Genomic DNA, 10,517 nt, shown 5'->3' with positions numbered 1-10,517 from the left:
GACATGGAGTTTAGAGAAACCCGGGCAATCTTGACAGCTGTCTCTCCCTGCCGTCAGTGAAGAGGGATGAGTCCCCTCAGAGAGAGTCAAGACGGGGGCTGGCAGATGCGAATGTCAGCATTGGAGGTTAGCCTCCATTTTGAAGCATTACGGCAAGACCCCAGAATACAGAAGAATTATGCATGCAATGAATTGTAGGTCTCTGTTTGTACTAAGACTGTGTACCCTGACTTAAAAGGAGATTAAGTGAGACTCTTTAGAGCTCCTGCGTCTCATAAGAAATGTGAGCTGATGACACTGATTGATGCTGCTAGGATTCAGCCAGCCGACCAGCTGCATTTGTGTTTCCCTGCCTTGGTGCGGATGTGGATGAAAGTCTGTTATCCCATAGGCATAGGCGTGGAATATGGTTTCAATAATGATGGTGGGTGGTGAGCTGCCTTGAGTCATCCCAAAGCATCCCTTCACTTATTAAGCAAATGGTAATTGACTGTTTACTGTGAGTCATTGTACTACATGCTGGGGCTTCAGCAGAGAGCGAGAGAGCAAGAGAGAGAGTAACACGGGATGCGAAGGGACGCTTGCAATTGTGAAATCTGTTTGTAGTAGGATGAGAACACAGAATTCCTTTTTTGGGAGAAAACTGCTCTTTGTTTAGGCAGAGAACCAAAACAGCCGTGAAAGGTGATGGTCCCCTGCTTAGCCTCGCTGGGAGAGGTTGAGACTGAAAAGGGTGAAAATCTGCTGCATTTGGGGAGACTGGGGTTCACAGGCAGGAGGAGTGGTGCCAGGAAGGAGAGAAGAGGAGGAGCTGGGAAGGGGAGGTCGCCCCAGTAACACATCAGGACCTGGTCTGGTGAAGACGGAAAGATCTGGGGCATGTTTGGATGTGGTCCGCCATTTGAAGACTTTCTGCCTGTCTCAAATGTTTCTAGCTCCCCGAGTCTTGTGTCGGAGGTGCTTTGGGGGGACAGAGGTGAGGGTGGTGGAGAGTCACAGAGTGTCAGGCGACCAGTACCGTGATGAGGACCGTCTACACGGACTCAGGCGGCACGTGGAAGTCTCCTGCTCAGTCCAGATAGCCTTCAGTCAGGTGACCCTTCATGGGGCCCTTTGGGAAGGACTGGGACTTGAGCCATTTTGGGTATTACACGAGGGCACAAACCCCGTCTCAACCTGGAGAGAAGGGGTTTCTGAGACATAAAAGCTACCACTTGGAATAGCTACAGTGGCATGGTGACCTCAGGGAAGAGACGTGCTGCTGGGAACATGCTGGTGGGAAGGTGGGGACAGAGGATGCTTGCAGATGCTGGTGAGCAGGGTGCAGAGGGTACAGGGGAAGGTTAGGAGGATGAAAGACGCAGGTGCCGAGTGAGGGGTAAGAAATGACGGGACGCTGTAGGATGCAGGGTGCAATAAGGCAGATGGGGGTGGGACACGGGGAGCTCCAGGGTGCTTGAGATGCTGCGGTGGGGGGAATTGGTGCCCTGCAGTTGGGGTGGGGAAGGTGCCCGTGGGGCCCCTGTCCCCGCAGCTGCAGCCTCCCCCTGCTCAGGTGGTCGATGGGCGTGGTTTACACTCTAGACTGTGGTTCTCTTTCACCCGTGGCCCCAGGAGTTCCCCGACAGCTCCCGAGCGGAGGGCTGGGTATGGGGGGAGGTCCCAGCTGCTCCTCCTGACTCTGAGGGCTGGTGTCAGGACTGATGTTCTCTTGGGCTTATCTCACCTGCCGGTGGGCACTGATAAACCAGGAACTGGATGTTGGCACTCTCTTCCTCGTGCCAGGCGGTCACTAGGCTAATCCTCCCAAGAGCCTGTCAGGTGGACATGGTCCATCTTACAAGTCAGCAAAAGGGGGCCAGGGCGGTTGCAAGCGCTCACAACAGGTGGCCAGAACAGAGTGCAGCCGAGACTGGGGTCTGCCGGGCTGCAATGTGTTTTCCCATGCCCTCTCCTTTGCCAGCCCGTTCTGTGCCCGTCTCCTGCCTCTGCACAGGGGTCCGAAAGCTCTGCTTGTTGGTGTCTTGGTTTCCTTTACCCGGTGTCCATCCCAGATCCTTAGGGCTGGTGAATTCACCCCCAGTTAAAATGTGTCTTTCCGTTCTATGCTCTGCAGCCCCTGGGTTGGCGGGGCTGGGGGTGGTGATGGGGACAGGTTGGTACACTTGGAAGGGCTCAGTCCACAAGGAGTGGGCGGGGTTCCGGGAAAGCCATGAGGCTGGGGGCAGGGACTGGTCCTGAGAACTGGCTGGGGCGTTACAGCAGAGACCATCTATCAGCAAAGGGGGGCGCCACCCGGTGTCGCAGGTGCTGAAAGGGGGTGGCAGCCACACCAGCCCAGCAAGCCGGGGCCGAGGGCATTGACTCCCTGGCCCTCCTCCCCTCCTGCCCTTTGAGCTCCTGCCAGCACCTCCCATTGGCCAAACCCACCAGCCCGTGGAGGAGCAGCCCATGTTCCCCACTGGAGCACAGGGTCCACTGGAGCCAGCGGGGCTGCACCTGCAGGCCTGAGATCACCAGCTTCAAGGCCACACCGTCAAGCCAATTATTTTACAGCTTTCATTAGGTGCCTGAGTGAATCATGCATTTCATTCTAACTTGCTACAGATTCTTTACCACAGCCTTAGGAGCATTATAAATTCAATACTCTTTCTGGATATTTAAGCATTTCATAAAAGCACCCTATTATATCCTGAGGGGTCCTCCTGAAATTTTCTTTTCCTGTGGCATGTAACCCTCTGAGCTTTGGAAGGTTCTGGCAATAGTTATGCTAACTTGCTTTGGTACGTTACCTGTCTTGTCCAATAGAAGTGCAACGAGAACCTCAAATGGGGGCCACATATGTAATTCAAAATTTATTGATAGCCACATTAAAACTGTTGTAACCTTGTATGCTTTTGGAGTCCAACAGGGTTGGATTCTAATCCTGGCTCTGTCATCTCTGGGCTGTGTGATCCTGGGCAGGTCACTTAACCTCTCTGAGTTTCAGTGTCTTAGTCTGTAAAGTACACAAAACATACCTACTCTTTATGGGTTTTGTGATATTTAAGTGGGTTAACGTATCTCAAATGCCACCACGTAGTTTGAACTCAGCAAGGGGTGGGTATTGCTCTACGTGGTTAAGAAGCACGTAGAGAATAAAAAGGGAAACGTGCAGATTAGACCAGCTGCTTGCATCTTCTGAGGGACACAGAGCCTCCTTGGTCAAAACGATGAGGTCAGACGGCCTCTGCAGGTGAGAAAAAGTCTTCGGTTTAGACGTGGCGGGGCCATTTGAGAGAGATGGCTCTCGGCCCTGATCGACGGCCTGTCTCGTGACAGCTCTCGGGGGCGGGGTAGCGATTAGAGACAGGAGCTGCCAAGTTCTGCGGCGCAGGATCTAGAGGCTCCTGTATCAGAGGGACAAGCCTGGAGGATGTCACAGCAGAAACCAGGAGAGAAAGTTGCAGGAAATGTGAGTCAGAGTGAAGCAGGGTGGACCGCTGCCTGGTCTACCAGGCTGGTGGGCCCTGAGACCAGGAAACACCCGCTGCCCTCCTGAGCCCACCCTGACTGCACTGGAGAGTCAGGATATTGATTTTCCTCTTTAATCACTTGGGTAGATCATGCCATATGCCTGCTGTTTAAAAATTAAAGGACAATCACCGCTGGGGGTTGGAAATCAACCATCACTTATAAGGAGAAACCTCCTTCATGGGATTTTCATGACAGAGGCAAAGAAACCATTTATCCAACTGCTTTTCAAAATAAGAAAAGCAGACATGCAACTTGGTTGGAAAACCATGACGTATATTTGCTGCCTGATGCTCTGAATGGGTAAAGGAGAAAAGGGGGACGGTGGGAAAGAAAGAGGAAAAATGTAAAAATATGAAGAGAAAGAATCATAAAGACCATCTAATCCAGTGAATTCCAATTTGTCCAGCCTTCAGGTGCACATAAGGGTGTTTTTCTTGTTTTTAATCCAAGTGACAGAAATCCAACTGAAACTGACTTAAGAAACATATTTTTTAACATTAATTAATTTATTGAAGCATAACTGATTTACAATGTGGTGTTAGTGTCTGTTGTACAGCAAAGAGTTCAGTTATACATACATATATGCTTTTTCATTATGGTTTATTACAAGGTATTGAGTATATTGGGTCGGCCAAAAAGCTTGTTCGGGTTTTCCCCTAATAGCTCACAGAACATCCCGATCGAACTCTTTGGCCAGCCCAATCGTTCCCTGCGCTGTACAGTAGGACCTTGTTGTTTATTTATTTTATACATAGTAGTTTGTATGGTTAGCAGAGGGGAAAGGGGTATAAATTAAGAAACATTCTTTTAAATGTATTTCCTAGGGAGTCTGAGGGTTAAGTGACCTTGCTGCGGGCCGGGCCGGGCTCCCCTTTCCCTCTCGATGGCTCTGTTTTACCCCGTCATGGCCTCATTCCCAGGCAGGAGGTGGCTGATAGTCACGTTAGGCTCACAGTGTCCTTGCCGTACCATCCAGACAAAGCAGGGGTGGCATTCCTTCCTGTCTGCAGCCCTTTCTGCCCCCTGGGCTGATGACTGGGGCAGGAGGGGAGCCGGGGGTCCTCTGATGAGACCCTGTGGTCAGACGCCAGTCTCCAGGCTGGCAAATCTACCTTCTTGGAAACCCGTGGTTGGACTAAGGGAGAAGGAGGGGTGGCCACCGAAAGAGAGGGAAGATGGGGGCGGGGCTTCTCTCCCAGCCCACAGCTCTGAGGCCCCTCCCCCAATCCCTTAGGGTCCCCAGAGTTCAGTCTGAAGAGCATCCTACACCTTCCCTCCTAACTCCTCCCCCCATAAATTTTGCAATAATGAGACTGAGGCCCAAGAGGAGATACAAAGCGCAGCCAATCATTATTTGTGGATTCGTATTTGGGGATATGCCTGCTTGTTAACATTTGTTTGTAACCCCCAGGTCAATGCTCGGGGTGCTTTTGGGGTTCTTTGCAGACATGCACAGAGCCTTGGAAAATGTGAGTCACCCAACTGCCCTGTTCCCAGACCAGGTGGCACCAGCAGCTCTGCCTTCTTGTCTCCTACTTACACTGGAAACAGGGCTCCCTTTTACGTTCTCTTTAGTGCCATGCTGTTCCCCTTGGGTGCTTTTTCTTGGTGATTTTGCTGCTTAAAGTGACCCCCTATGCATACGGCTGAAGTGCTGTCTAGTGTCCTCAGCTCAAGAAGGCTGTGATGTGTGCTCTATGGAGAAAATACAAGTGTTAGGTGAGCTGTGTTCAGGCCTGAGTTATAGAGCTGTTGGCCGTGAGTTTAATGTGAATGAATGAATCAACAGTCTATTAAAGAAGGTGTCTGTAACACACAGAAAACAAGGTCATACACTGATCGGTTGACCAGAAGTGTCCGTGAACCTAACTCTGTATTTTCCCTACAAGCCGTGGTTCAGCGTCACCGGCTGCGTGTCCGCGGCGACGTTATAGTCCACCAGCATCCCTCTAAGCCGGAAGAGGGCCACCGAGGAAGCCGGTCCGCCCCTTGCCTGCTCCACCGTATGTAATGAGGGGGCAGAGATGCAGAGGGGAAGGAGGCAGAGAAACCACGACGGGGCGATGAGGAAGAGAAAACAGCAAATACATGAGAAGGACCGAAGGGAAAGAAGAGAAGTGAACATCTGTAGGTTCAAAGTCTCTCCACAGCTACACTGGGTGTGTCGCACCGGACACAGGTACAAAGGCTTTGGACATGAGCACAGGGTTCGTGTATGTGAAGAGATTTTCATCAGCTCCGAATACTGTTAACTAAGCCTTGTCTAAAAGTGTATAAACCCAGGCCACAAATTTCAACAGACTTGAACTTAATGAGAAACTCCCCATGATTTACACAAATGCTTTGAGCACGTGAAGACTTGGATGGGTAACATCACCTGGTTTAGGAAATAAGGGAGGTGAGAAAATGTAATTATAAAACACAAAATTTAACTAAATATGTACTTGTTGTCTCTCGTTTAAAAAAAAATTTTGAGTCTGTTTAACAAAAGGGACAAGGAATTTTCCTATATGATGTTGAGGTTTGCATTAATACTTATCTTCCAAGGAGAGGGGGTTAGTAAACTGAGCCGTGTAGGAATATCATAGAAACTGCATTTGTTACAATGCTTGATGTGAAAAACTGCTCTTAGTAACTTCCAGTTGTAAATTACATGTGTCACAGGAGGGTGAATTTACTCACCAGGCTGTGGAGTGATTAAATCACTGACTTTACCTTCCCCGATTCTGTCACATTTAACCCACCAATGCATCAAACCTTGCAGGAAAGCCTCCTCCTTGTGAAAGTTATTTTGACAAGTAAATAAGTGAGTGATAAAAACAGATTAATAGCGAGATATAATTTACATTTTCAAGGCACTTTTCTTTCACACATATTTCATCCAACTCTCTGCTCTTTGAAACTTTGAATCCAAAGTTTGAATTTCAGTATCTTAGAAAGTGTCCTTTTTTTAAAAAAAGTCTTTATTGAATTTGTTACAATATTGCTTCTGTTTTTTGTTTTGTTTTTTTTAGCAGAGAGGCATGTGGCATCTTAGCTCCCCCACCAGGGATTGAACCCTCACCCCCTGCATTCGAGGGCGAAGTCTTAACCACTGGACCGCCAGGAAAGTCCCAGAAAAGTGTTCTTTCTCGACCCCAAGAACATTGTGTGCTTTTATTTTCAAACTTCACAAAGTTTGTTTTAAAGATAAAATTTCATTCATTTCATGTTCTTAAGGAGTTCTGAAAGATTTGAATACATACGAATGAAAAATTTAGGATTTTAAAAACTGTCCTACAGCCTTAGCATTATCTAGGAATTGGATGTATTTGCAGTTCCCTATTTGCATACACAGATTGTTCCCATCTTAAGCATGGTTGCTGTTGGGTTGTTCTTTGGTGATTTCATGCTTGCCTTTAGGTTATATCTGGAAAGAGCCTCTAGTCCAATTCATCAGCTCCCTTTTCCAAAGCGAACCTTGGTGTCCTTGTACATTGGCCTTAGAGTGACGAGCACTTGGAAAAGATGCTTATGTTGCTGGTTTAAGTGTTAAGGGCAGGGTTACAGAATAGCTTCTGGCATCACCCACAGCCCATGCACGCATGTGTCAGCCTGGAGGGAGCGTTCTTGCCAGCATTGCCTGCTGATGGCTTGGGGGATGGTTTTTCCCTTTAGTTACTTGTCTTCTGCGTTGTCAGTAACCCCTGCCTCTTCTTCTGGCCTCTGTCTTCCCCTCTTGTGGGCTTCTGCTTGGGCTTCCGTCCACACCATAAGTGGAGCCCTGAGAGGGGTGGGCCCGCCTGTCTTACTGGTGGCTGTCCCTCTCCTTGGGGCCAGCACCCTGACACCGGCAGGCTCAGCTCTCCCAAGGCTGCTGCAGCTCTGCCTTGTGTTTGAGCATCACCCGCTCGCTTCCCAGCCAGATGCCACGCCCACATGGGCGCACCCCTGCAGTGGCCCCATCACCTCTCAGAACACTCCAGAACCCTCAGAACTCTGGCCTTATTCTTCCTAACTGATCCTTCTTCAGGTCTTTGCCCCAAAGGGTGAGAACAGTGTGAAATGAGAGCTGCTGACGGAGGCCCCGGCCTGTGCTGTGATGGCAGGGATGGCTTCCCTGAAGAAGCAGCCCCGGCTCCAGCTTTCGTTAATGGATTTTCTTAAAAAAAAAAAAAATCATCTGGCTCTGGACATTTTAAAAAATACGCAAATATAAAGAGAAGAATGTAATAATCACCACATACCCATCACGTAGCTTCAACAATTATCACCATTTTGCCAAACTTGTTTGGTGTCCAGCATCGTTTTTCTGGACTCAATTTAAGTAGCTATCCATGGGGCTCTTCGGTTTAGGATCTGTCTCTGTGGACGCTCCCAGGGTCCCGTCTTGACCTCTGCTGTCCCAGTGTGCCATGCCCGGCCTGCGGGACGTCTCAGAAATCTGCCCCCCGCAGGCCCCTCCGGAGGCCCCACTGAATCGCCTCACTGGAGGCGTTTCTCAGGGTAAGTGTCGGGCACTCCCTCAGCAGCCTTGTCTAATCCCGAACATCCCCTGTGAGGGAAACAGCGACGTCGGTCCCAGCAATTATCGGGGCTGTTTTAACAGAAATTTCAATTTGCAGGGTTCTTTCTAAAAAAAGCCGAAGGCTAATTACTGACCAGCATTCAGATCCTGTCTTAGGAGCATGAACTAGTTATTAAGGAATAAACACTGAAGAAATTCCACTGCAAAAACTGGGGAGAAAAGAAAGTTCAGTGATGTGAATCCAAGTCATTACCTGAGGATTACCATCCGAACTGGCAATGGGTCTCTCTGCCACCAGCTGTTTCTCATCTAGTTTACAGTATGCATACTAATTTGGGGGCAGAATTGAACAAATAAAAATGAAAATTACTAACTTGCTAGTGATGCAACATAAAATGCATTTTGCCTTTGATTTGGTTATTGAAGACCACGTGAATGCTGTGTGACAGCCCCCCAGCACACACGCAGGTGCATCTTTTTTTTGGGGGGGGGTTACGCAGGCCTGTCACTGCTGTGACCTCTCCCGTTGCGGGGCACAGGCTCCGGACGCGCAGGCTCAGCGGCCACGGCTCACGGGCCCAGCCGCTCCGCGGCACGTGGGATCTTCCCGGACCGGGGCACGAACCCGCGTCCCCTGCATCGGCAGGCGGACTCTCAACCGCTGCGCCACCAGCGAAGCCCTGACTCAGTGGCGTCTTTTTCCCATGTGTGCGGGGTCACCTTGGGGTCAGCAAGGTGGGCCTGGTGGCCTTGGTGATGTTTATTTACTTAAAGGAGGGGGCGGGCCGGCTGACAGTGGGCGGGGCTGGCCGTGGTTTGGGAGACTGAGGCAGTTTGGCTGCAATGCATGTACCTCTCATCCTCCAGCAAAATGTCCCGGACAGGTTCTCATAACAATGGCACAAGGGCAAAGAGCAAGGGGAGATGCGCACAGCATCCTGAGGTCTAGTTTGAAACTGGGATTCTGCCACGTCCATCCATTCAGTGGGCGAAAACAAGTCACAGGCCCAAGACCAAGGTCAGGAGGCGGGGCTGGTGACCCCCCTCTTGGTAGGAGCGAGAGCACTGCAAAGGTGCCTGCAAAAGGCAGGGTGGGTGAAGAACTGGGCCCATACGGTGCCATCAATTTACCAGAACTGGTGCCTTTTAAAGTCAGCTTCAGACTTGAATACTGATTTTAGTCTGTGGGAAAATAGCTGGGGCTTTCTTTTAATGTTGAAAAGAGGGCATTGACTTTGAAGTCCAGCAGTTTGAGTTCATATCCGGGGTCACCCAGCTCCTGGCTGGGTTTCCTTATCCACATCACAGACTTTCAGAGTGTGGGTCCACATCTGTGAAGCGGGGTAGCTGTCTCCTCTTCATCGTGCAAGTGTAGGGTCCAAAGCACAGAGAAGGGTGCTGGGCGGTGGCTGTTCCATGCTGTGGGTGTGAAGAAATCTCTCTACACACAACACGCAGGCAGGGAGACTGATTATAACCCAAAATAGATTCAGAATATAAACAGGAAAAATACAGCTTATCATAGAATACCACGTAATCCCTAGATATAAATAAGTGATTTAAATGGCATCTCTGGTTCTTCATTTCTCCTCCTGACTGTCTGGGGTGTCCTGCGTTCTTTCCCAGGGCAAGTCCTTCTCTTAGGTCAAAGTGTCTGTCCCCCTTCCTGGAAGAAGCGGAAAACAATCCCATGGGTTGCAAAGGCTGGATCCCTGACCTCTAATTACATCATCATTTCTACCCATCACCTGGCTGAGCTGACCCCTTGGAGAGGAAGCAGGGCTTACACGGTGGCGGGAAGGGGATCTTGGAAGAAAGAGGGGAGAGTGTGTCGCCCTCAGAAGAGACGTGCGGGATGCTGGTAGGTTCAGGCAAAGGTGGTCTTCCACTAGGGTCACACAGCTGCCCATCGGACTGTATCAAGATGCCGCCGGCTTGGCGCTCTGGGGAGGAGGCTATGCTTCTTGATGTGCACGATGTGGGCACCGGGCCGTGTGGAAGGGGGAGGAGCACTGGGGTCAAACACCCTCAGAGGCTGCCCAGGGGGTGCGCTTTTGAACAGATAGGACAGAGAGCCCAAAGCACACAAACTCCGAGCCACGGACACCTGCAGGAGAAAGTGAAGAAGAGTGCAGGCGGGTCAGAGGCCAGGAAGTGTATCCTGGGGACAGGCCAGGAGCTCTCCCTTATCACCGGCTAGCATCCCACTGGTGGAAGGAGCATTCGGCCCAGGAGAGGCTGGAGGGGGGTGAGGTGAGGTATTGGGCGCTGACGGGCAGCCCAGCACCCAGGAGGAGAGCGGGCCTTCCGGTTGGTGGAGCGCGGGATCTAAGGAGCCCACTGCAGGGGTCAGTGTCAGCAAGCCTGGACCAGACAATGCACAGCCCAGATGCATTTTATAAAACCTTAATTATGGAAGCTTTTGAGATAATACAATATAAAATTTTGAATCTCACTTCGCCCTATGCACAAAATTTGATATAAGGACTCCTTC

Source organism: Kogia breviceps, chromosome 2 (genome assembly GCF_026419965.1).
Source record: "Kogia breviceps isolate mKogBre1 chromosome 2, mKogBre1 haplotype 1, whole genome shotgun sequence".
NCBI classification, from domain to species: Eukaryota; Metazoa; Chordata; class Mammalia; order Artiodactyla; family Physeteridae; genus Kogia; species Kogia breviceps.
This window is presented reverse-complemented; position numbering follows the sequence as displayed.